The sequence below is a fragment of the Azolla caroliniana genome, unplaced genomic scaffold (assembly GCF_043228905.1).
Source record: "Azolla caroliniana isolate FFs.n. ecotype wild unplaced genomic scaffold, voAzoCaro1.0.p SCAF_12, whole genome shotgun sequence".
NCBI classification, from domain to species: Eukaryota; Viridiplantae; Streptophyta; class Polypodiopsida; order Salviniales; family Salviniaceae; genus Azolla; species Azolla caroliniana.
In genome coordinates this window covers 4,230,205-4,256,101 of record NW_028230447.1, presented here as the reverse complement: position 1 = coordinate 4,256,101, position 25,897 = coordinate 4,230,205, and the positions used below count along the sequence as shown (strand labels likewise).

Genomic DNA, 25,897 nt, shown 5'->3' with positions numbered 1-25,897 from the left:
TTTTCGCTTATTGTCCTTGTAAGGTTAATTTCCGATACATGATTTTTACACTACATTAATTAGATATATTGGAACGCTATCATTGATGCCTTTTTGAAAACACATTGTGATTTTGATCTTGATTGACTGACATACTAGTAACGATGATTCATTTAGAACTCAGTCTTTCAAGAGTTGATTGAGATATTGAAATTGCACATGATTGAAAGGAAATACATCTGCATCAATGTTGGATTTGTTTACAATATAGCAACCACGAGCCTACAAGATGGATGGGTAGTGAACCAAACATGCCTGTGTAAAGGATTTGAGCATTATACATGAAACTATATCAAAATTGGTACAACTATCACAATAGATAGCATTGCACTTTGATACTGATGCAAGACAATCCCATGATCCAAAACCTCTATACTTCTAGCCTTGTCAAAATGCTTGGTTAGGCTGAAGATACAAACTATGCACGTATAATTTTCCAATGTCAGATCACAAATATGTTTGCAATTATCACTGCTGAAGGTAGTCTTTTCTTTTCGACAAATATATTGGCATTTGATCTGAAGCCATTTCTGCAAGTCCTTATGTTTGCCAAACAAGCCTTTAAAGAGTTCAGGAATTCGTTGTGACCTTCAAAGTTCTTATGATCTACTTGACCATGTCTTTTTCCTCATCATTATAAAGCCTTTTACCTTTCATACTGAACCCTACATCCATCTCTAACCCTAGTTTTCCTGATGAATCCAGTGAGCATCGCGATCCAAAAACTGAAGGTTCTAATACACAATCGCCCATCAAATATATTGTTTGAAGGGGAAGCTCCGGTACTTAGAGCAATGGAGGGTTTACATGAAGCTTTTATCATTTTGATAAGTGGTTCTTTGAAGAAGAACAGTTTGGGTGGACTCTCTAGTTCTTTATGTTTTTCTAAAGAATTTGAGGAGCAAGGTCCAAGGTTCAATGCCCATCAAAGGCATATATTTCAATGGCATCAAATCCTTTAGAACCCCTTCTCACTTTCTTACCAAAACTAACTTTACTTAGTCGTACATACCCCTCACCGAAGTCTTGATTGAGACTCTTAAACACATTGAAAGAGAAGGAAAGTTAATTAGGATTGAACTCACACTACAACTAGTGAAGGCTAGTGCAAAGATCAGAGTTAAGGATTTAGTAAAAATCTATGATAGAGAGAGAGAAGGAGAGAGAGAGAGAGAAAGAGAAGGAGAGAGAGAGAGAGAGAAAGAGAAAGAGAAGCTTAGTTGGTAAGGTTGCCCAATGAAGACCACAAGGTCATGGGTTCAACCCCTACATCCCACAATGGCATCTAGTACATATCTATGGAGTAATAGAGAGGTGACTGGAAATTGGGTTTCAAACCTAGGAGCTAGGGAAATTTAACAATTTACCATTAGGGTAAGCTAATTACGATAAGAGCTAGGGCTAGTAGTGTAATAATTTACCACTAGGGTAAGCTAATTACGATAGAGAGAGAGAGAGAAGCTCTAATTTACATTATCAAAAGTGGAAAAAAACCCTTGAGAAGAGCCAAAATGTTGGCTTTATACTTCCCTTACCATTTAAGTGATGTTGCCTTTGTTCCCTTTCACATTGTGAGTACACACGATCCTTTAGTGGACATGTGTGTGGAGATGTATAGTCCCTCTACTAAAGTTTAAGAGGCAAGATACCCTTTCCTAGATTTTACATGTTCTCTTTACCCCATTGCCTTGTTTCCTCGTGCTAATGCCAATGTGCATGTCAATGATGCATAAGGGACGAAGTATACAATGAGTACTTGGCAAGTGTTCAAAGTCGTATAGTTCCTCTACTAAATTGTACGTATAGAGCCACGATATGAGGGGATCGTTATGAATCCGACGATTGGTAGGGTAGTGAGTGTCTCATGTATTGGTAGAACAATTATAGAATTTGTTCCATTAATGTTGCCAAACACAACCAACACCATAATGATATCTTCATGCTTACATGTTTGAAGTTTCAATAAGCTAACCTTGTGACTCTAAAAGGAATAATGTGTGGGAGACATCCAATGTCTTTTATACGATGTATAAAGACAATAGTTTGACATTGAACTTTAACAAAACATTTTGTTTCTTCAACAACGATGCTATGTTGATCGTGGGTATCCCATACCTAGTGTTAGGCAAAGTTTCTAGCCCCTATCGGAAATTTTCCTACGTGTTATGATCCTAACTGGAATTTTAAATTTTTAACCAGCCATGTTCCTACAAGTGATAATGTCAACCAGAATGTGTTGAAAAAATAATTTAGCGCATACAAAATCAAATAAAGTTTTTTAGCACATTCCATTTACAAGAAGAGGAAACATATATACACAAATGTATTCCAAATACAATAAGACAATTAAAATACCTAGGATATATGGAAGACTACGAGGCAATAAAGGATAAAGTTTCCGCTATGGATCTTCCAATATATCAAAAAATTAAAGAAGAAAGAGGAAGGCTCACATTAGCTTACACACACATGTAGGGCCCATTTCAACCTCGAATCCTACACACTATCTACACAGTCACAGGGGTGAAGGAACAACTCGTCAACCAATGGTCATTACCTGTCAATGCCTCATTAGCATCTGACAAACTTCTAGCTAAACTAACAAGAGCTTCAACTCTACTACACAAGATTGTCAAGACCAGAAGTAAGGATGCCCATGAAAAGCGACAGAGGACAAAATGGGGGCTAATAGCCTTACAACGACTCCAACAGAGATACCCAACATGTAGTTGGATTGCGGGACAGGTTGTCATGGCCAAACATGAACTCATCATGGCGGAAAAGACAATTTATGACATGGAGTTTCATGGAAGCATGACTTGATGGATTCAAGTAGGGGACAAATCCACGAAGGAATTCTTTCGATCCAAGGGACCGAGGCACGCTAGAACAATGATGCGTAGCCTCAATCGAGAGGATGGAACGACCACTGAGGATGGCGACGAAATGAGGAATATTGCCACGAGTTACTTCAAGCGACTACTTACCGAAGATAATATAGCCATAGGGGAAGATGCACGAGAAGATATTATCCTCCAGAGCATACCCGAGAAAGTCATGACGGAAATGAATACATGGCTCGTGCGTCCCTTATCAAATATCGAGATATTGGAGGCCCTCTCTGATTTGGATGCAAATAGTTGCCCCGGAGTTCACTCCTCACTTTTTCACATGCCTTTGGGACACTATTAAAGAAGACCTCCTCTAAGCATATGAGGAGATCATCACCTTTGGAAACATGCCAGAGGAATTTGGACAGGGGATGATACATCTCATTCCTAAAAGTGGTGGGAGTGCCAATGACATTAGTAAGTGGTGGCCCATAATTCTTCTCAATACTGTCTATAAGTTGCTTGCAAAAACCGTGGCACACCGCTTAGCACCACTTCTGCCTCAACTCATTCATCCGTCCCAGACAGGTTTCGTTAGAAATCGGAGCATCCTAGACAACCTTTTCTCGTTTTGGGAAGCAGTAGCCCTTGTCAAGCGTACCAACAACAAGGTAGCTGTGGTGCTCCTAGTTTTGAGAAAGCATATGACAGGGTATGCTGGAACTTTCTAGAAAGTGTGATGGGGAAACTCGGCTTTCAAGAGTCATGAATCCAAGGCATTGCAGAAATTTATAGGAATGCCATCAGTTGTGTTTCATTAGCAGGTGAAACAGACCCCTTCTTCCGACTATTGTGGTTTGTACGATAGGGATGCCCACTGGCTCCATCCTTATTTCTATTATATGCCGAAGCACTCTCTATCTTTCTCAACTCACGACAACTCAATCTACGTGGTTTTCGTGTGCCGCATTCTCAACAAAGCCTCCTAGATATAGAATTTGTAGATGACACCGCAATCTACCTACAAGGGGACTTGGAAAATCTAAAAAAGCTAGAAAGTCGTAAATTAGACGTATTTTGCAAGAGATCCAATGCCATGATCAATTGGTAGAAATCCTGTGCAATATGGCTTTCTCATGAAGCACATCCTGCGTGGCACCCCCATCCCACTTTCATGTGGATCAATCAAGGAGCGAGCATAAAATATTTGGGTTTCCAAATTGGGTTCAACATACCTCCGGAGACTATGATTGCACTAGTTATTCACTCCATTCGACAAAAGTTGATGCATTGGAGTTCGAAAAAACTTTCGCTAGCGGGGCACATCATAGTGGCAAATTAGGTATTACTCACAACAACGTGGTACAACCTATCATGTTGGACAATTTCCAAGGAAAGTATACGCTAGATTCAGCGATTGGTATGCAACTACATTTGGTCTTGTAAGGAAGATCATGCAACTCGGCCAAGGTGGCGTGGCCTATACTCACATCACCTAAGTCCAGGGGAGGATTGGGTCTTATTGATCCCCTCTCACAATCAAAAGCCCTACTCGCCAAATTTGTGGTGTGAGGACTCCAACCAGGGAATGATTGTTGGAAAATGTTGTTGTGGTTACGGTTCGCTTACTTTAAGCCAAAAAAAAGGGCCAATTGGGACCACCAAACTGGATGGATTCTAAACATGGAGCTCAAACCTAGTTTCTCCCGCCAATTGGAGGATAGATTCAGTGCATTCATGTGGAAGGCGTGGTGTGACATTAGACGAGGGCTCAAGTGCAATCAACCTAACTCTGAACATGCTTGGCTCAGTCAACATATCCTATGGAACCCATGTATCAAAGATGAATCTAATCAACTAATTGGATCAAGTAAGGGGTTATCATGGGGATACATTGCGGAAGGTTCAGGAAAAAGTATAGAATGTTGGAGACGATTTATGTCATTGCCAATACAAGACCAAGCCAACATACTCCATGGAATCAGGGGCAGATGGGCAATGAGATCTGAAATCATTAACGCTGATTAGGGAAGTTGCTAATCAAAGGATGACAATAGAGAAATGGATAGGCTACGAGGACGAGGGTTCTTTGATCCCAAGAGGTAGGGAAACACCATACAGGATCACAAGCTCTGAATTGCAACACAATGAGACACCAACACAAAATAAGGCAATTTGAGTACTAGCGTATACTGGGCATAAATGGATTGTAGATCCTGATCCTATCAAAGTACAACCAGATTGGCACATATGTACTCACGAAAACACATGGCTACGTAAGGTTAGTTGGGACCCTTTGCAATGGACATGGCATGATCCTTACGCGGGGCAAGGAAGCAAACCCATCCCTTTCTTTCAATTCACAACTAGATTGGGTTGCCATATTCTAGCTCCTCAAACCGCTTGAGAGCCAGTTGCTACAAAGGTCTGGCACACATATCATGTTCCTCACATAATTATCACCAAGTTTTGGAAATTTTTTTGGAAACAACAACATGCACGACGAATCACCACTTTCCAATCACTATTAATACATAGGTCACTACCGGTTGGTGCATGGCAGCATGGGAACCTTAGCTCTCCTAATTGTGTAGTGTGCCCAAATGCAATAGAATCAATCTGACATGCTTTGTGGGATTGCCTAGAGTTCCATCAAATATGGCAGGGGGTTTGCCGTTTATTGCAATTATGCCAGGTGCAAGGCTTAATCAAGTGGGGAAATATATGTTGGCTATCATGGCAGGCCCCAATTGATAGATACGAGCATCAAGAAGAGGGGATGGCTTTCGTGATAAAAGCACAATAGGTTTTTTTCTCCACCATCGACAATGTCCACTCAACTCCTATCAATGCCAAATCTTAAGTTGTGTTGGAATTGGTCAGCCCAATAATTCTTTGGACTCTATAGAAACAACAGTGTGGACGGGTGTTCTCCAACCAAACTGCGCAACCAATAGTGTTAATGCAAGAGATATGGAGTGAAGTTGTAGCCACTCTAAAAAGCCAATATGATGCCTCAAAGGCGACTCCGATGGAGTTGAAAGACAACGACTAGCCTTCATCCAACAATGATCGACCTCCCCCTTTATTGAGTCGGTGGGCATCCACATAAGATGGACCTATTGCGTCCCTACAGGGATTTAGATATATTAATCTCATATGTAAAATTTTATAACTAATGGAAGGAGTTTTTTTTTGGAAAAAAGAAGAAGAAGAAGAAGCTTACACACATGCAAATCCATGTATTTAAATATAAAAGAAATTGAGGGAACAAATATATCGCAAACAATATTGAGGGAAAAGATCAAGAGAAAAAAGTAGTGTATATATTAAAACAAGATGACAATACAAATCCAAGATAATTATTGATAATGGACGCTCATGATTATAATAACACTTGATATGAAGGGGAATTTGAACTCTAAACTATTCAAATGAAACTTCATGAACCCATAAATAATTGAGTTTGAACTCATATGATGTAATAGAACATAAAATTAATTGAATATAATATATTTACCAAGAAAGAAATGATAAAAAATAACACTTTTTGGAGTTAAGAGATGTGTGCAAGTCAAGAAAGGAATCTTGGCGTTAAATTTACGAGTATGAAACGTTTCACCATTTAAATGATCCATGAAAGGTAAATAAGAGTGTTAAACGACTAGATGACTATGTTCATTTTCTCTTCTCCAAAGAAGGGTGAATGTGAAATAATGCAAGATAATTATAAGTTATGGACACTCGTCATACAAATTACAATCCAAAAAAACAAAATTTTGACATTGAAGATATCTAAACAACAATGCCAAAACTCAATTTCCCAAGAATTTTTATTGATGAAGCCACAACAAAATTCAACATGATTATAATATATAGTGTTTGTTGGTTTGTTCCAACTTTCACAAACAGCATGTGGGAACATGCCTCTCTATTTATTACATCTGTAATAAACCATTGTTCCTTGCCACAAAAACCAAGTCTACCTAGGGAATAAGGAAATGTTTTAGAGTAACTATGTTGATCACTCTAATAAAACACATATCAAGTTTAAAGAATTAAATGATGGACGAGAAGTTGTTTGGCTCATGTCAATGATTATATATGGAAATTTACATGTAGCATCTAAACTCATGACTTCAGGGTCAAAAGAAGGGATAAACACACTTTCATTGGAACTAACATAATGAAGCATAGTATGGGAGCATAATTATTGGGATCCCTATATGCCAATGGCAATTAATATTTTTTTCAATAAACCACTCGATTAATTTTGCTGATTAACAAGATTCAGAACATTTACTTAATTGAATGCTGATATGGACATACACATGCTTGTTAACAATTTTCCATGTTTACCAATTTTTTTTTTTCATTTGAGCCATGCAAAAGATTACATGCACAAATCACTAGAACACCTTTCTGAGAAAGATCTAATTCTAGAAATATATAAGGGATGATAAATAGAGATAGCACAAAACATTGGGTCACTCTTGACAAAATTAGTAGAAAGATATCCAATTATACAATATCGAAGGGGCGATGAGATACGAGTACGAAACACCAACTCTCTACATCCACTATACAAGGAAGATATCGAATTCTAGAATAGGATAGGGATAGTGCAAAACATCAAGACTCAAGAAATTTTTTGTGAATGATTGCATTTTGTAGCTTTCTTTAGTAAGGCTTCTAATTTGCATTAGCCTCACTACTATTGCTGCAATGGAAATAACTCAAACTAGGGTGGGCTTTGACAAATTACATCACATGAATCTGTCACCAAAACAACTTAGCCCAAAGGCTAATCTGTATTTGATTGATCTTGACTTTTATTCTCATCATATTACCCCCAAAGGGTAAGGTTTATATGATACATCCTTTCATGAATGAACAATTAATGCAAGAAAAGTGTCATTTCCCTACATGATGACCTTTCCTTCTAATGATACAAAATGCCTCAGGAAAACCATGATTGATTAATCATCCTTCAGATGTCCAAACCTTTGATTCCATGCTTTTGAAGCTTCCTCTTGACTTCGAAACTTCCAAATATGAGCCTTCAACTTTTCTTCTTGTCGGGATCAGGGGATTTCCTGTAGATAGTGTGTGCACACCCAACACTCGAAAAGGAACAAAACCGTGCCGAGTAAAAAAAGGATTTTGCAACATTTTCTTTCACATAACCATGTATGCAATCATAATTTGTTTGGTGTTTTGGCAATCATAGTGTTCAAACTAACAAATATGCACAGGGTGATAAGATTACAAATTTAATGTCAAGGTGCTCGGAAACGAGCAATTATAATTGGGCGGATAAAAGAGAAAATTCGTTACAATCGGTACTATTGTGCATACGCATTCATGTTATAAAGATATTAGAATGAATGCAACAATATACAGAGGAACTCAAGGGAAACAAAAAAGAAAGTTATAAGGATTATATTCTAAGAGAGTAGGTCTAGAGAAGTGTGAAGGACTTATGACTGTATATTTGATTGCTATGCAAAATAGAATTAGACCAAGTGAAAGATAGTCCCAACTTTTGAGCCTATTTTGGGTTGCTATATAAAACAAAATATAGACCAAACAAAAAACGTTGCTATATATCGAGTGAAAGGTTCATTCTCTCTCTCTCTCTCTCTCTCTCTCTCTCTCTCTCTCTCTCTCTCTCTTCCTGTAGGGGTTGTCCCTACAATGGCAAACACTCGTAAAGCTGCCGCAAAGTTCGGGGGTATGATTGATAATGAGCCGAGATCACCAACAAATCTTGATTCCAATGCAATGGACAAAATGCTTATGAGTCACTTGATTTCTCTTCAAGAAACCATAAACAAGCAAGGTGGAGAGATTAGGACGTTAATGAAACAGAATGTTAAGCTCCAAATTGTTGTCATTGAGAATGAAAGTCTTAAGCAAGTGGTTGCAAAACTTGAAGAAGAGATTCAAGAATGTAAAAGAGCTTCTTTCGAAACAAATGAGCACCATAACAAGATTGAGTTAAAGGAAGCATTAAAAGAAGAAAAATTGGACACAATGAGGAGGGATGTAAGTGAGATAAAAAATGTATGTACAACGAAGTCATGGGCCGATGTATGTGGTGGGGATGTGGTATCAAAATCATCTAATATGCATGTGATGCATCAAGAGAAGAATATAGAAAGCATAGATGTCTGAGAATTGAAAGAACGTGAACGATGATCAAAGAACATTGTCGTCCATGGGATTAAAGAGGAGAGTATGGAAACACCCGCATCCTTTGGAAAGGCCATTGGTGAATTTTTTTAGCATGCATTATGGGATGTCAGATGTGAATGTATATGGGGCACACCAAGTTGGGAAACATGCCTATTGTATGCACAATGAAAGATAATACAAAGCGGGGGATCATACTCGAAAATAGTTGGGTATACCTCAAAGGTATGCAATGCTTTGTGAGCGAAGATCGTACTATCTCACAACAAAATACTCGTCGTAAAGCATATGAAGAATGATTGAAAAATAAGGTTAAGGATGTGCCTAAAGATGAAAATGTAAGCAAATAGGGACACATGACCTATGAGACTAACCGACGCCTTTTTTTACTATTTTTTTGGAATTGCAATGGATACCCATGGAATGCGGGATTTGGCATACAGGAGTTCACTGATGACTCAAATATCACACTTCTTATTGAAACATGGGAGCATGATACTCAAAGGATTCAGGGTAAAAGCATGTGAGTGGAAACACAATTATAGCTAATTAGCTATTAAAATGGCTATAGCCATTTAGCTATTTGTTTAGCTAAGTTTTTTGTGGGCAAATCATGAGGATCATTTACGAAATTTTATGTTTTATTAGTTAAATACATGTCATTTAATTTATGAGAATGCTCAAAATTTTGAACTTTGGTTTTTGATGTAGTGGAACTTGGGGAACAGTGCCCATCTAAACTCGACTTGAATGTCACCAAATTCTAGTTTAGGGTGAGTTTGACTTCGAAATCCAAACAAATGGAGTACTCTGAGCACGAACGCAGACGAAACTCTTGTAGCAGCACAAAAACTCTAATATTGACATTGCACCTTTAGAGCTACAACACAACATCAGTTCGATCCTTGTCCAAGTATGTATTAGTGACACATTAAAAAATCTTTTTTTTTTTACTTTCTAATAACCGTAACTTTGTTGCCTGTTCATGTTTTATGAAAAACAATTAGGGCGAAGTTGTTGGAGTCCCAAACAAGGATGTCTCGAAGATCGGGGTGTAGCAGCATGTGTGTTTCTGATTGACAAAAGTTATGATTAGGGTTGATTTCATACATATTTTAGATTAGGGTTTCTGATTTCCTTAAGCGATTGATTTCTGAGTAGGGTTTCTTATTAAGGTTTTTGATTTTTTAAGCGGTTGATTTCTAATTATTTTTTATTCTTCCCTACCAATTATGATTAGGGTTGATTTCATACATATTTTAGATTAGGGTTTCTAATTTCCTTAAGTGGTTGATGTCTGATTAGGGTTTCTGATTAAAGTTTTTGAATAGGGTTTCTGATTTTTTAAGCGGTTGATTTCTGATTTAATGTGGAATTTTGTACCAATTCACATTTCTGACTTCAATGGCTGTGTGTTTGCAAACTTCCCCCAAACTTGATTTAGGATTTGGGTGAATGTGGCTGATTTTTTATTTTTGATTCTTCCCTACCAATTATGGCTCTAAATATACATGTCCCAGTAGAGCAGAGGTAACATGTATTGATATTTTAATCCAGATGACTCGTTCCTCCATATGCTAGAGTGCTAAACTTTGTAAAGTTTTGCAAGGCAAAGGAGGACTTTAACAACATATATGGTCTGTTGCTAGAGGGTATTGACCCTGTTGTTTTAACAAACAAATTGATTAGTGATGTAGATTGGTTGTCAGTCTATAAGTGCCCAGAGTGAAAGGCAAGGCGAAGCTCAAGCATGTATGACTGGAGTTGTATGACGACTGCATGAGGCTCCACCAGAAAGTACATCAATAGATCCCGGTCAACAACAAGCTGTCCATTGCATTCACCAGAGCTTTTACATATGAGTATTGCAAAACAACGAAGGAAGCAACGGACCCTGAAATGTATAAGGTAGCTTGGGCTATTTATGGTGAGGCATCGGTAGAACGATGCCGGAAGATGGGGAGCTTGCAACAAAAAATGGCAAGATTCTGGAGAATGGCAGTTGATGATGCAATTGCCCACATCATCAACTGCCCACTCCCAACAAACCCGCAAGTTTATACCACACCGAAATACAATGAAAACCAATGTTGATGATACAGGTGAGACATTGATTAGCTATATTCTGAAAAATGTCCATGAAGCCTGTGAGACATTGGAGGCAACAAAGACTGATTTAGAGAAAGCAACATTGGCTGCTGCAATGAAAAGCAAAGTCACTTTGGCAGTGACAACAATCAGAAATAAGATTCAGGTTGCTATTTTTTTGCTAGTATGTAACATGTTATATATACCTTGTACATGAAAATGTGCTTAGTGAGGCATTATCTAGAACAGGTTACTCAACATGAGCTCGAAATTGAGGGGCCGCTAGATCCCCAACAGAAAATACAACTACAGACAAAGATCCAACTTCTTTCAATGAACCTGGACCTTCTAGGTGTAAATACTGTCGCTGATTACAATTTGGAGAACCTCCCAAGTAAGTTAATGATTATTGTTTCTTGTTGTTATATCTTCCTCATTAACGAATGATTTATTGGTAAATTTCTCAACTGTGTTCTAAGAACAATACTCCTGTCAAGAATAGGTAATTGGCTGCCTTTAAGAAACTGCTACATTTTGTAGAGGGGATGGTAAGGAGCAGACAAGAATCGGACCTCAACGTTCTTGCTCCCATACCAAACGAAGAAGAACCAAGCAACGATATATTGACTGTTCAAGCACGTTGCATTGCTTGCGGCTTAGGCATAGAGGACAAAACTGCTACTTTGTTGGTATACCTACGACCATGCGAACACACATACCATATCGTTTGTTTTCAATATGCCTGTCGCATTGCTGTAGTCTGTTTGGGGGATTGCAATACAACTCTTCCAGATGAGTGGAGAAAACTGATAGGTAAAATTGTTGCTTAAGTACAATAACTAATTAGCCAAGATGTAGCTAATTAGCTAAGCATTATCAAGAGTGGTAGCTAATTAACTACTGCCATAGTTAAGAAGACTAGCTAATTAGCTAAGATGTAGCCAATTAGCTATTGCTAGCCTATAACCTAGCAGCCAATGTAGCTAATTAACTAAGTGGTAGCTAATTAGCTACTACCATGCTTAAGTTGAATAGCTAATTAGCTAAGATGTAGTTATTAGCTATTTCCAATCTATAGTCCAACAACTAATTAGCTACATCTTAGCTAATTAGCTAAGCAATATCAAGAGTGGTAGCTAATTAGCTACTACAATAGTTAAGAAGAATAGCTAATTAGCTAAGATGTAGCTAATTAGCTACTGCCAGCCTATAGTCTAGAAGCTAATTAGCTACTACCACTTGAGTAGAATAACTAATTAGCTAAGATGTAGCTAATTAGCTACGATCAATCTATAGTCTAGCAGCTAATTAGCTAAGCATATCAAGATTGGTAGCTAATTAGCTACTGCCGTAGTTAAGAAGAATAACTAATTAGCTACTTCCAGCCTATAGTCCAACAACTAATTAGCTACAATGCAACTAATTAGCTACAATGCAACTAATTAGCTAAGTGGTAGCTAATTAGCTACTACCATACTTAAGTAGAATAACTAATTAGCTAAGATGTAGCTAATTAGCTAGGATGTAGTAGTATCGAGCAGTATCAAGAGTAGCTGCTACCATGTTTAGTTGTCAGCTAAGGTGATAGAAAAACACAAGAGAAGCCGCTAATTAGTTGACATGTTGTTGTAGAATCTCATGGATTAAGGAGGTTGCATGAGGTGTTCGGTGCTGATGACATTGCAATCGATGAGGAGATAGCTAGCAACGTGGGTGAAAGTAAGAGTCTTGCTATCACATCTCCTTGAGATCAGCTCCACCCTATTCTTTTGGAAGATTGTATTGAATTAAGCAATGTTGTGAAAAGCCATGAAATATTGGAAACAACATGTAAATTTGAGGTTCATAACAACAATATTTTTGAACACTTCATGCAACATTTCTTCGAATCCCAAAACCTTGATTCAACCCCACTGAGCCCAACTGTTGATGATGTTCCACTAGATCCCATTGTACTTGAAAAGCTAGCACAAGACATGGCTGACGTGCAAGCCGTTGTTGAGGCGATGGAAAGGTTGTCGGAGAACACGTTCGCGTTCACAAGTGGAAGGATCGTGCATTCCACTTATAGATTCCTTTTATAATCTTGTGATTTTAGGTGATTTTCAGAAACTTGATACACCAGTATCACATGATTTAAATAACATGTAAAATTTGTTAATTTTTTGAGATTTAACAAGTTTCAAAATGATCATTTCTAAAATTGTATAGTTTTTCAATAAATGTTTAAACGTTGATGGTTTGCATATATGAAATGTAGTTAACTTAAAGAAAATCACAATGGTTAACTTAAGGCAGAAGTTAAGATTAATGGTTTCACCATCTCGAGAAGATGTACGGAAGTGGAAGTTACATCTATTGTTAGACTTGAAGTATAAGAGGTAACATTGTAATCCTTAATGCCCTCATCTATAAATTTAGTGCTCATTAACATCCATAAATTCACAACTCAAGAAAGGTATACAATATTCATAAACAATTTTGATAAATCCATAACTCCTAAAATGTAGATGATATTCATAAACTACCAAACTTAGATATAAGTTAATTTATATATCAATTTGAACATATCACATAATTATCAAGGAATCCACAATGCTCTCCTCTTCTTCATTTTGAGAGCTCACCTACAAAATTTGTGAAGTAAATGACATTTACAAGGTTCAATTACGATCAACACAATTATTAATGGATTTTTGTTAATCAAGGAAGCACATGTTGACCATAAGGTATCTTGTTGTGCAACATACTTCTTTACAACATCGATATGCATCTTTTACTCTTGTCAAAACAGAGATTTTAGTACAATTCGAGTTCATGTAAACCCTAAACCTCTTTTATTTGAAAAAAAAGAAGATTTCTAAACATGAACTGCATACATTGTATTGAGTTGATGTAAAAAATAGAGTTTTCATCACAATTCCATACAACGTATCAAATTCATGTTCAAAGATTTTTTTCCCGAATTTTAAAAAATAAAAAAATAAAAAAATCGAACTTGACTTGATGAAAAGACCAGATTTTTCATCACAATTCAATACAATGTACCTAGTTCATGTTTACAGTGATTTTATTTTTTATTTTTTATATATTTGGAAAAAAAACTTTAAACATGAATTCAATACATTGTATTGACTTGTAATGAAAAATCTAGTCTTTTTATCACTTCAACTTAAAAGAAAAAGAAAACCAAAAAGACCCAAAATAAATAGAAAAAAAACTTTAAACATGAACTCGATACATTGTATCGAATTCATGCCAAAATGTCAGCTTTTTGACACCAACTAGGTCTTGAAAACTCTATTCGTGTTGAAAAGTTGACTTTTCAACATGAATTTGATACAATGTATCGAGTTCGTGTTTAAATGTTTTAAACACAAACTCGATACATTGCATCGAGTTCACATAAAAAAGCTGAGTTTTTCAACACGAACTCGATACAATGTATCGAGTTCGTGTTTAAAAATAGGGTTTTTAACACGAATGTATCGAGTTCGTGTCGAAAAGTCATATTTTCAACACGAACTCGATACATTCGAGTTCATGTTTAAAAACAGAGTTTTCAAGATGAACTCGATACAATGTATCGAGTTCACGTTTAAAGTATTATTTTTTATTTTTTATTTTTTCTATTTATTTTGGGTCTTTTTGTTTTTTTAATTTTTTTTTTTCGAAGTGATGAAAAAACTATAGTTTTCATTACCAGTCGATGTATTGAATTCATGTTAAAATATTTTTTTTCCAAAAAACAAAAAATTTGAAACAAATTTGAAAACAATTTAAAAAAATTTTAAAAAATTACTTTAAACATGAACTCTATGCATTGTATTGAATTGCGGTGAAAAAACTGGATTTTTCATCAACTCAAGCTCAATTTTTTTATTTTTTAAAATTATAGAAAAAAACTTTGAACATGAATTTGATACATTGTATGTAATTATGATCAAAACTTTGTTTTTTACATCAATTGGATACAATGTATGGAGTTCATGTTTAGAAATCTTCTTTTTTTTCAAATAAAAGAGGTTTAGGGTTACATGAACTCGAATTGTACTAAAATCTCTATTTTTACAAGAGAAAAAGATGCATCATATTGCAAAGAAGTATGTTGCATAACAAGAAACCTTATGGTGAACATGTGCTTCATTGATTAACAAAAAGCCATTAATAATTGTGTTGATGGTAATTAAACCTTGCAAATGCAATTTACGTGCTCTATAAAATATTCTCAGGGTTCTTAATCACCACTTCAAAGCACTTAATGTTGATCTTCATAGTTTGGTTCATCTACAACATAGAAACATTTATGTGGAGCTAAGGATGAAAACACGAACATAACTCAGGTGACAAGGAAACTTGCAAGAACTCAAGGTGGGGATATTAATAGCTAGCTACACATGTAGATGGCCATGACCTAGGGCACCAATACTACATTGGTAAAGTTTTGGACGTGGTGATGCATTAAACTTTTGTAATACATCTATCATTGACATTAGTGAGGTGGATATCATTGTGTATGACTTTACACTGACAAAAGTTGGATGTTTAAGGACGACAACAATAGACATAATAAAAAAGATATTACCAAGACTAGAAGATATCTCAGATTGAAGGCGAACAAGATTTAGTGCACACAATTGGAGACACCATTTAGTGAAGACAATGATTTGATTGGTACATTTGAAAATGAGGAGGAAGAGTCACAATTGTATATTAGCTATAGTAGTGATTCTCATGAAAGGAATGATGATAGTGATGCAAATAACTCCTAAATGTATTTTTTGTGCAACCATATATAAGAAATTTAGACAACATTTTATCAAATGAAATGAAAAAGTTGATTGTTTTGAAATCTTTCGCTTATGATTTCGTTAGGATCTAAAATACTACTAGTTGTAATTTCTCCTTTCACTTTTCGTATTTGGCCAAAATTTGGCATTTTTCAAATCTACCAAATGGTGAAAATTTTAGCTTTTTCATCAAGTTTTTGAGAACATGTGATACTGGTATCAAGGTGTTTTGTGAAATGACCAAAAAAGCCCTAAAATCATATGGAATATTCCTTATCCTTCCATTTGGGCGCGATCCTTCCACTTGTGAACGCGAACATGTTGGAGGAGGACACACTTGCGCAATGGGTGAAAGAAGCAAGGCTAAATGGGAAACCGGCTAGAAAAAGGCTGAAGAAGGGGCCACAATTGGGGACAAGACCAATTACTCGGTCAAGGGGCTCTTGAATTGGAGCTAATTACTGCTAATTACTGATTAGTGGGATATGATTGTTAGCTATTTTCCTAGAAAATTATGAAGATTTTCTATGATCTATTTGGACAAGTAAAACCTCAGATTGGTTGTTGCTTGATCCACATTATGTAATGGAACTCTATGATGGAGATTAAAATAATATTATTATTTTGTTGCAGAATATTTCATGTTCATTATGTTGTTTTGTGAGACTGTTAGCTACTTTGTGAGTGCGAATATGTTGGTGTTTTCTGATGTTGCAGAGTCTAAAGGGTTTGAATCTATTGCTCATAAGGCCGATGACAATGTGGAAACTATTGATGTTGCTACGTGTTTAGAGGGCCCCATCTTGAAAGTAGATTTAGCAACTGACACAAATGATCTAGTCACGCAAGTAGATCAAGCATGTTGCACAAATGATCTGATTTTGCAGGTAGATGCAACATGTGATACTAGTGGGCTGATATTGACTAGAGGAGACTTATCTACATGCACAAAGGTAATGCTAGGACTGATGACACAATCAACTATACAAGAGAGAAATAGTGTGAAGCCAAGCCCAATGACTGCACAACAACAAGACAAGGTGAAGCAAACACAATGACACAGTCGACCAAGGGTTTGAAGAGGAAAAGGTGTGAAAGAATACGTTGTGTGGAAGCGTGTGCGTAAGACACAGAGTACACAGTTTGGGAGAATAAGACAATTCGGTAAAACACTGAAAACGCAGAGATGGAGATGGAGAGAGGGAGAGACAGAGACAGAGCATACAACTCAAATCTATTTCAAAATAATAGTTCTCCGTTCTGTACATACTTCGTGCTTAGTGAGCACCTTATATACAAGCCCTGACTATCGGGCTGACACAAGTACTGACAGTACTTGAATGCTCATAAATGAGCTTGCTACAGTAACTCCCAAAATTATTCCTTACGAGGAATACCATACTGATGGCCTTCCGGTTTACGCATCGTATTACGCACTCAATGTTGAGCTTGTCACTCAACAAAAGGATACCAATTGGGTCGACAGAACCTGAGTTGATTGAAATTGATCGTATGCTACCAATACTTGGTGTAACACAAGGTCAGTTACAATTATGGAAACCTAAACCATTAGAAGATAGAAGAGCCTTGATCTTGGATCTTGATAAAGTCCTGATGAGTGTGTGATATACGCAGCCAAGGAGGGACGCGAATCAATTTCTAGTGTGGGTTGTGCAATACTTTGATTTGTTTATTTGGAGTGAAAAACCACGTACATATGTGTGGAAGGGTGTAGAAAGATTCTTCCTGAAGTGGCGACAAAATTTCAAGGGTCAGTGGACACAGGAAAATTGTGAGCAAAAGGATAATGCGGGATTGGGAGCAAGGTTCTGTTGTTCGTAAAGGCTGTGGACGTGCGGGATTGGGAGCAAGTGGGTCTCCTGCTGGAGACAAACGACGTCATGACGACCGACTGAGCCGTGATGAAAAGAGTCTATGGCCGTTTCGACAAACGGCATGAGTGCGGCGACAAGGGCTCATCGGGGGCGGGATCTGTTGTGGCAAGAAAGCTTGAGGGACCCCCGCCGGCGTGAAGGGAGGAGACCCGAGATTGGCTCGAGATAGGCCCGACATCGACCAGTGTGGTCAAAGGCCCGTCTGGAGGAGCGGTTGTGGAAGAGCTGACGTAGATGGTACAAGACCTCCAGATTGCACAGGCAAGGAGGGACGACGGCGAGCAGCCTAGCGATCGAAGGCCTCCGGTTGGGCATCAATGCTTGTGGTGTGACGTAGTTGGTCACATTTGGAAGGAATGCAGGGACTTCGCGGAAGCGCTCAGGGCTAATGTGGTGTACCTGTGGAACAAGCGAGTGCATTCTAGCGAGACCCGGAGAGCCCTGGAGTCGAACATTGGACGTGGAGGAATGAAGCAGCGGATGGAAGAAGCGGCGGCGCGCCATGTAGAGACCATCCACTACTCGGCGTCGGCAGGAATCCGGGTCGGGAGTGACGAAGGCCGTAGGACGAAGGACCCTGGGTTCTGGCCGTTGGTGCTAGAAGGCCTCGCTGGTGTGCGGCTGAGGAAGGAGGAAGCAGACCGCGTGGTAAGGCAGGTCCGGGAGGTCATCGGGTGGGATGACCCGGTCGAGGAAAAGACTGGCTTCGTGGAAGCTGAGTGCCAGAACTACGAGGTTCTAGTAGAGGACAAACGTGCGGGAAAAGCCGGAGGGGCCGGACCCTCGCAATGGTACGAGACCCGGTTCGGGTCGACGCAGAATGACGCCGATACCACTGGTGCACCGGACAAAACAAAGAAGGCCGGTTACCGACTAAGCACCGAGATAGAAAGGACGACGGATCTACGAAAAGTTTCAGAGGAACAAATCCTCGATAACAAGGTGGACCTGTCGTTAAGGGAAGTGCTCGAGATCGCCAAGAAGGAGTTCCACGACTCCATCATGGACTTGGTGAAGCAGAAACGGTTTTCGACGGAGCCGGAGCTGGAGAAGTCGTTGTAGGTGCGAAGAACGCACCTGGAAGATATGGCCTGGAGGACGAGTTGGCGGAAAGCCACTATTTGAAGCTGCACTAGCAAAGAGCCACTATGGAGACACCGGTTCGGATCAGAGACATCTACGAGCCGGTGGTGGCATTGGTAGACCACGGTTCGGAGATCAACCTGATGTTCCATCCAAGCACGAGTGGAAAATACGAGCGGCGACATGCGCCACAGAGGAGCTACACGGGGCTTGCCCAAATGTATGCGTGAAAATCGGTGATGTCGAGATTGACTAGCACTTCTTCGTGCAGGAGACATCCTTGCACCCGGTGATACTCGGAGAACCATACATTACGGCAGCACGCATGGAGACGAAGGTGTTGGATAACGGTTCGGCGTATGCACGCGTGAAGAGCCAAGATGGGCGACACTTCGTCCAATATCTAACGGTGCGACCGAACCACGAACGCAATTGCGAGACACTCGGCGACGAAAGCTGAGGGGATTTTTAGAGAGGGCTATCAAGGTGTGGGGCCACGGTAGTCCGGACACCTCGGAAAAACCCCACACGTGTAGCATAGGAAGGAAACCCTGTACTATAGACAGGAAATTTTGGTTTTCCGACAACGGAGGTTGTACAATAACCGGCACTAGCGGCCGAGAGAAGAAGTGGGCGGAGGAACGTCTTAGGGCATGCAGATTCCTAGGCCCCGACGAAGTGATAGGCAGTGCCGTGGAGGCGGTCTCTTTTGACGACACCTTTGGAGATCTAAGGAACGTGCTCGAAGAAGGCCTCAGTGAAGACTGGACGATTCCGGTTAGTTTGGAACGGATGTACGAAGTCATTGCCGACTTCGGGAAAGGGGTCGAGTCGGATCGAACGGCCCGTGTGGATACAAGGTACAAGATTGTAGACCGGAAGGTGAGGCCAGTCGTGGCACCCTTGTCGGAGGGCAACGAGTTACGGATGAAAGGGGTCGCGTCGGACCCAAGTTAACGAGATCCGGCCGGCATAGGACACCGGTTCATCGACATAACAATACGGGAGCTCAAGGTCGTTGGGGGTGGCTTTCTACTACCGGCGGAGGAGGAACGGTTTCGGAGAATGCTCGGGAGGCACGGGAAGGCCTTCGCATTCTCGCCGGAGGAGATCGGGTGCGTAGACCCGACGGTCATTGAACCAATGGTTATCTTCACAGTACCGCATGTACCGTGGAATCTCAAGCCGATTCTAGTACCCAAAGCTCACATCCCGAAGTTGATGGAGCCGCTGAAGCAAAAGGTGGAGATGGGCATCCTCGAGCCGTCGAGTGCCTCGTATTCAAATCAGTGGTTTACTGTGCCAAAGAAGAATGACACGTTGCACTTTATTCAGGACCTGCAGTTGGTCAACAAGGTGACCATTCAGAACGCCGGAATCGGACCGACCATTGACGAGTTCACGGAGGCCTTTGCCGGAAGGTCGATTTACTTGATCGGGGATCTTTACTTGGGGTACGACCAATTCCAACTAGCCGTAGAGAGCAGGGATATTACGACAATGCGGACTCCTCTCGGCCTAGTTCGGATGTGTACGCTTTCGCAAGGAGGGACAAACTCGGTAGCGCACATGGTGAATGTGATGAATAAGGTGCTAAGGGACTGCATCTCGGACATCACCATGCCATTCTTGGATGACATTCCGATCAAGGGATGTCCGGTGGAGGATAAGGATGAAACGGTCGGACCAGACGGGTGTCAAAAATTCGTCTCGGACCACATCAGAGACTGCGAGGAGGTGCTAAAGAAGCTGGAAGGCGCGCGGCTCACCTTCTCTAGGGAGAAATCGGCTTTCGGACAGTCGGAAATCATGGTCGTTGGACACTTGTGCGGGCCTTATGGCTGAAAACCGTCTCCGGCTAAGGTGGAAACTTTCTCCGCGATGAAGGAAGATTGCAGGTCGGTTATAGAAGTCCGGAGGTTCTTGGGAGCTTGCACGTTCTACTACATTTGGATCCCGCATTACGCCCATATCGTAGAGCCGCTCTACGGGTTGTTGAAGAAAGGGCGCAAGTTCGCGTGGAGCGGGGAGCATGCGGAGTCGGTCCGGAAAATGAAAGAAGCACTTGTCGCGGCACCGACACTCCGGAAAGCGGTCTACGGTAAACATGTTCCGATTTATGTAACCGTAGACACGAGTCCGACCGGAATCGGATGGGTGATCAACGTGGAGGATGAGAACGACACGAGGTTCCCCATCTAGTTCGGAGCGAAAATGCTTAGCGAGCGACAACGAGGATACAACGACGATAGGGCCAGGTTAAACACGAACTCTAGGGTATCGTTTCGGTGGTCAAGGCCGACAAAGACTACCTGATTGGGACAGAGGTAATAATAGAGACAGACGGCCTACCGATTCTTGGTATGGTTTCCGGATGCGCGACGTTGAACTTGGCAATGCTCAGGTGGATAGCGTACATCAGGTCCCTGAATCCGGAGATTCGGCACATCTACGGGAAGGACAATGCCATGGCCGACATGCTTTTGAGAGCGAGGTTTGATGATGAGGGCGGCATGGTTTCGGAGGACACGGAAGTTGGCGTGGACTTCTTCAAGACGGCTTATGTGACGACGAGAAAGGGGGGCACTCCGGCGCTTAACGAGTTCGACGAGAGAAAGTACGACGGGGAGTGGCTCTAGATCGGTGGGTTCTTGAAAACGATGATGTCGGACGCGGCGTGGGCAAAGGAAGAGGCTAACTGGATCCGGAAGAAGGCGTACCGATTCTTCCTACGAGACGGAAGCATATGGAAGCACCCGAAGAAGCGAGACGACGTCCCACGTAGTGGTGAGGAAGGAGGAGCAGGAAGCATTGCTAAAGGCGTACCACGAGAGTCCTTGGGCCGGACATCGGGGGACATGGGCCACGTTTGAGAAGCTGAAGTGGAAGTATTGGTGGTCGGGACTGTACCGGGACGTGCATCGGTTCGTAACGACTTGCGAAAGCTGTCAGATACATTCCATAGTCCAACATCGGGACGAGTTGTACCCGACTTACCCGCCGACCATCCACTTCAATTGGATGGTGGATCTGGTGACGATGCCGATGGGGGTAGGGCGGATGCGATACATGGTGCTAGCACGAGAGGACCTGACGAGCCAGGTGGAGGGCCGAGCGTTGCCGAACAAGACGACCGCGGCTGTGTGCCGGTTCCTAATCGAAGAGGTGGTATGTCGGTACGGGTGCGTAGGGAAGATCGTAGCGGACCGTGGAGAACTGGATGCGCAAGAGGTCGAAGAGCTGTTTGATCGGTTAGGGGTTAAACTCTCGCTCACAACGACATACAATCCGGAGGCAAACGGGAAGGTGGAACGCAGACACGGGCCAATCGTAAAGGCATTGGTATGGGCATGTGAAGGCCAAGTCGGGAATGGGCCGCGGCTCCTACCTTACGCGTTGTGGGCGGACCGAACTACGCACAGTTCGGTACCCAGGTTCATGCCGACGGAGCTGATGTACGGACAGAAGCCGATCATGCCGATGGACCGGACGATCTCCTCATGGGCTGCGGTGGACTGAGGAGACGAGATGAGCTAGGAGGAGCTGTTAGTGGCGTGAATCCGACAGCTCGAGCGAAGACCGGAGGATGTGGAACGAGCATTGGTGAAGGTGCGTGCGGCAAGGACAAAGAACAAGGGGCGATTCGACCAGACCCACCGACTATGACCAAAGAAAATCGAGGAAGGTGATTGGGTTCTGGTCTACGATAGCAGCCTTGACAACCAGCACAAGGCGATGCGGAAATTTACGAGCAGGTGGTCCGGGCCTTACGCGGTGACAAGAGCCAACAACAATAGCACCTACCATCTCGTGGAGCTCGAGGGAACGAGAATAGTAGTGTCGGTGGCCGGGAAGAGGATCAAGGCATTCAAGAAGCGGCATGAGGACGAACCAGACCTAGAGAGCGTGGATGACATTGACGATCGGATCGGGGAGGATGACGATTCAGAGAACGAAAGATGAGAACGGGCCGGTTTTCTCCGGTTAAGGTCTAGTTGGCATATACTGGTGGATGTGCGGTTTTGTGGGGGCAGATGTCGAGAAGAAAACCGTCCTGAGGCGGAATCCGGGAATAGTGTGCTTGAACCGGCCCTTACACGCGGGCACAAAATCTGATGTATTGTACATAATTAGGTACAGACTAGTTGATATGAATATCCTAGGTAGCGCATACTCATTAGGTAGGAAATCGAGGAGTATCTCTATCTGAAAGGGCAAAGACTAATGGTGTTGTGACTGGTTCTAACGTCTTTCCCTCCTTAGGCTATAAAAGAGAGGGAGAGGGGCAGGGTCAAGAGGGGGGGGGGGGGGGAGGAGGTTTGTGGAGGAGGAAGTGTTGTCGAACCGGGACTGAGCTCTTCTCCTCTGTCTTTCTCTATTGTTCCTCTCTACAGGGTTTCGGGAGGCTGCCTCTGCTTCGTGGAATGCCTGAGTGCTTCTGATAGAGTCTCCATCTCACGTTTTTGTGTGTGCATGTGAGTGTTAGAGCCTTGTCGCTCACCAGCTTGCCAGTTGTAACCCTGATCATATAAATATATATTCGTCTTGTTTTCCGTTGTCGAATAAGTTGCGAGCTTTGTGTATTTGAGTGCGTGTGTGGCTCGGCCATTGTTCTTGCGTCGCTCCTCCCTCTGTTCGGTTATCCCTCGGTTCAAGGCCCCTGTGGTCCCGCCTTAGTCTCTCCCGCACAAGTGGAACAACACGACAACGATTTTATTAAACAGACAAACGATTTTATTGTGAAACAAGGACAGAGAGAAGACTGTATATAAAAAAGAACACTCCCAAATGATTTGATTAAGAAACATGAACAGAAAGAAAACTATATATCATAAAGAAGACAATCTCGCAAATGATTTTATTAAACTGTTTTTTTGCAATACATGTGCTCTGCTTGTTTTACAAGAAAACTGGTATGATCTCCTTGTAGCTACAAATTCCATGGCATAATGTTGCAAATACATTCATACACATTAGCACTAATTGTGTATAAGCATGAGTAGCTATTGTATTACGACATCGGGACGTTGATGCACTTAACCAATTGAGAGTACATGTATGCTATCGGTTTGTCTTCTAAAAGCCTATATACATAATCGTAATCATCTAGTCTTGCATAAAAAATACCTTCGATGTAGAATGTCCCGGTGGATACAAAATTTCCCCAAGCATCTACAATATTCTTCATTGCACAATGTTTACAAACTGTGCACTTCAATATATAGAAATCAACACCCTCTGAATTGGCTTCTTCTGCATTTACAACAAAATTATTCGCAATGTTTAAAACATCACTCAGAGTATCTCCACGTCCCTGATATGTTTCTGTTTCTAAATCAAATGCGTCCTTATCATTCAATGTATGGTACTCCCAAATCAGAATATATGCTTTGTTTAAACAATACCTCCAATTTCCCTGCACACAATGGAAGCAAAAACAAGTTAATTCTCTAACCGCAATACAATGACCATCCAACCTAGAATAACCCCGAACAACATGGAGAGATCGCAATTCGGGAATTCCCAAATCTTCTCCCTATTTACTTCAGCTATCTTCACTTCCCAAATTTCATGTTTGATATCTCGGACTTGCGAGGAATAAACACTAGTTGCACTCGTTGACATATTAGCTCTTAAAAATTTGATGACATGTGATGCACAATTCATATGCACACCATTTGCCTTTAGCTGTTCATGGGTTAGTGCCCGCTTTATAACTGCACCTGCTACATCATGTTCACCTTTACCGTGGCTAGACCCAAAATAATTCCATCTCATCTCCAAACCTGTTATAGAAGGATGCCTCCTAACAAAATAAAATGGACGTCTAGCCTTGAATTGTGATGCAACTCCATTAGACCAGACCCAATGTTGACATAATAACCATTGCTAATGTAACTGAAAACAGTGTTGGACAAACAAGGTATCATGCTTCTTATCATTAGAAACAAAAAAATGAATTACTTTCTTAAGATCACCTGAAACTCGAAAATATGTTATGTGCACAAAAATGGTTACTTGCATTGAACACCAATGCATGGATTGAATTTCATTATGTTGCTTGAAAGTATAATTCTCTGCGAAATCTACTACTGAGACTACTACATCATTTGGAAAATAAGATATGCAAGTCTTAAATTGATGGGCGTGCCATGAATAAATGAAGTTGTGTTTAATGAACTTTCCTAGAGATACTACAAATAGAAACGCCAAATCCCTTAGTTTAAGCGACTTCCTAACTAGGTCCTTTCTTTTACACAACTTTCCTTCGAAGTTGGTGTCCATAGACTCAAATAACTTGATAGAGATTAATGTTTCACTACTCAACTCTTTTGGATACCACCTAAATCTACTAGGGCCGCAATCTTGACATAAACCCATGACACATTTATGACTATGGAAGAACGCCTCAAATTCTCTCGGACACAATACTAAATTTAAACGACCACTCATCAAAGAGATACCATGCTCTGATGATTTACAATGCTCTTGCGGGCTAGATTGACAAATTGGGCACTCACAAGTGCAGACTGCATCCTCTAGGGAGGAGCTATAGTGACGTAGTAGATTAACAAAGTCCTTGAGAAAACCCATTTGTACATGGTAAATGCAACAACACGTGTATCAATCCTTTAAGCATCTCACAAAGTGTGGTTTAAGAGACTCAAATGTTCGTAGTTGAACTTTGATATTTGGATGCATTCGCTTGAACCTAATAAATAAATCGACCCGCGTAATAAAAAGGGAGTCCAGTGAGTATTCTGATGCACCTTGATGTAGCTAGTTAGACATAGTGTGGTAGCTAATTAGCTCTGATCATACTCTCCTTGTAGCTAATTAGCTAATAAGAGTACTAATTAGTTATTGATAGTAGCTAAATAGCTATGAAGAGTAGCTAATTAGCTATGGTCAGTAGCTAATTAGCACTTGACATAGCTAACTAGATATTTCCAATAACTAATTAGCTATGATCATA

General features: G+C 40.7%; 1 pseudogene; it reads right to left on the bottom strand.

The window, feature by feature from the left end:
- Positions 1–13,258: 13,258 nt before the first annotated feature.
- On the bottom strand, positions 13,259–25,206 carry LOC147856875 (uncharacterized; annotated as a pseudogene).
- Positions 25,207–25,897: the final 691 nt, after the last annotated feature.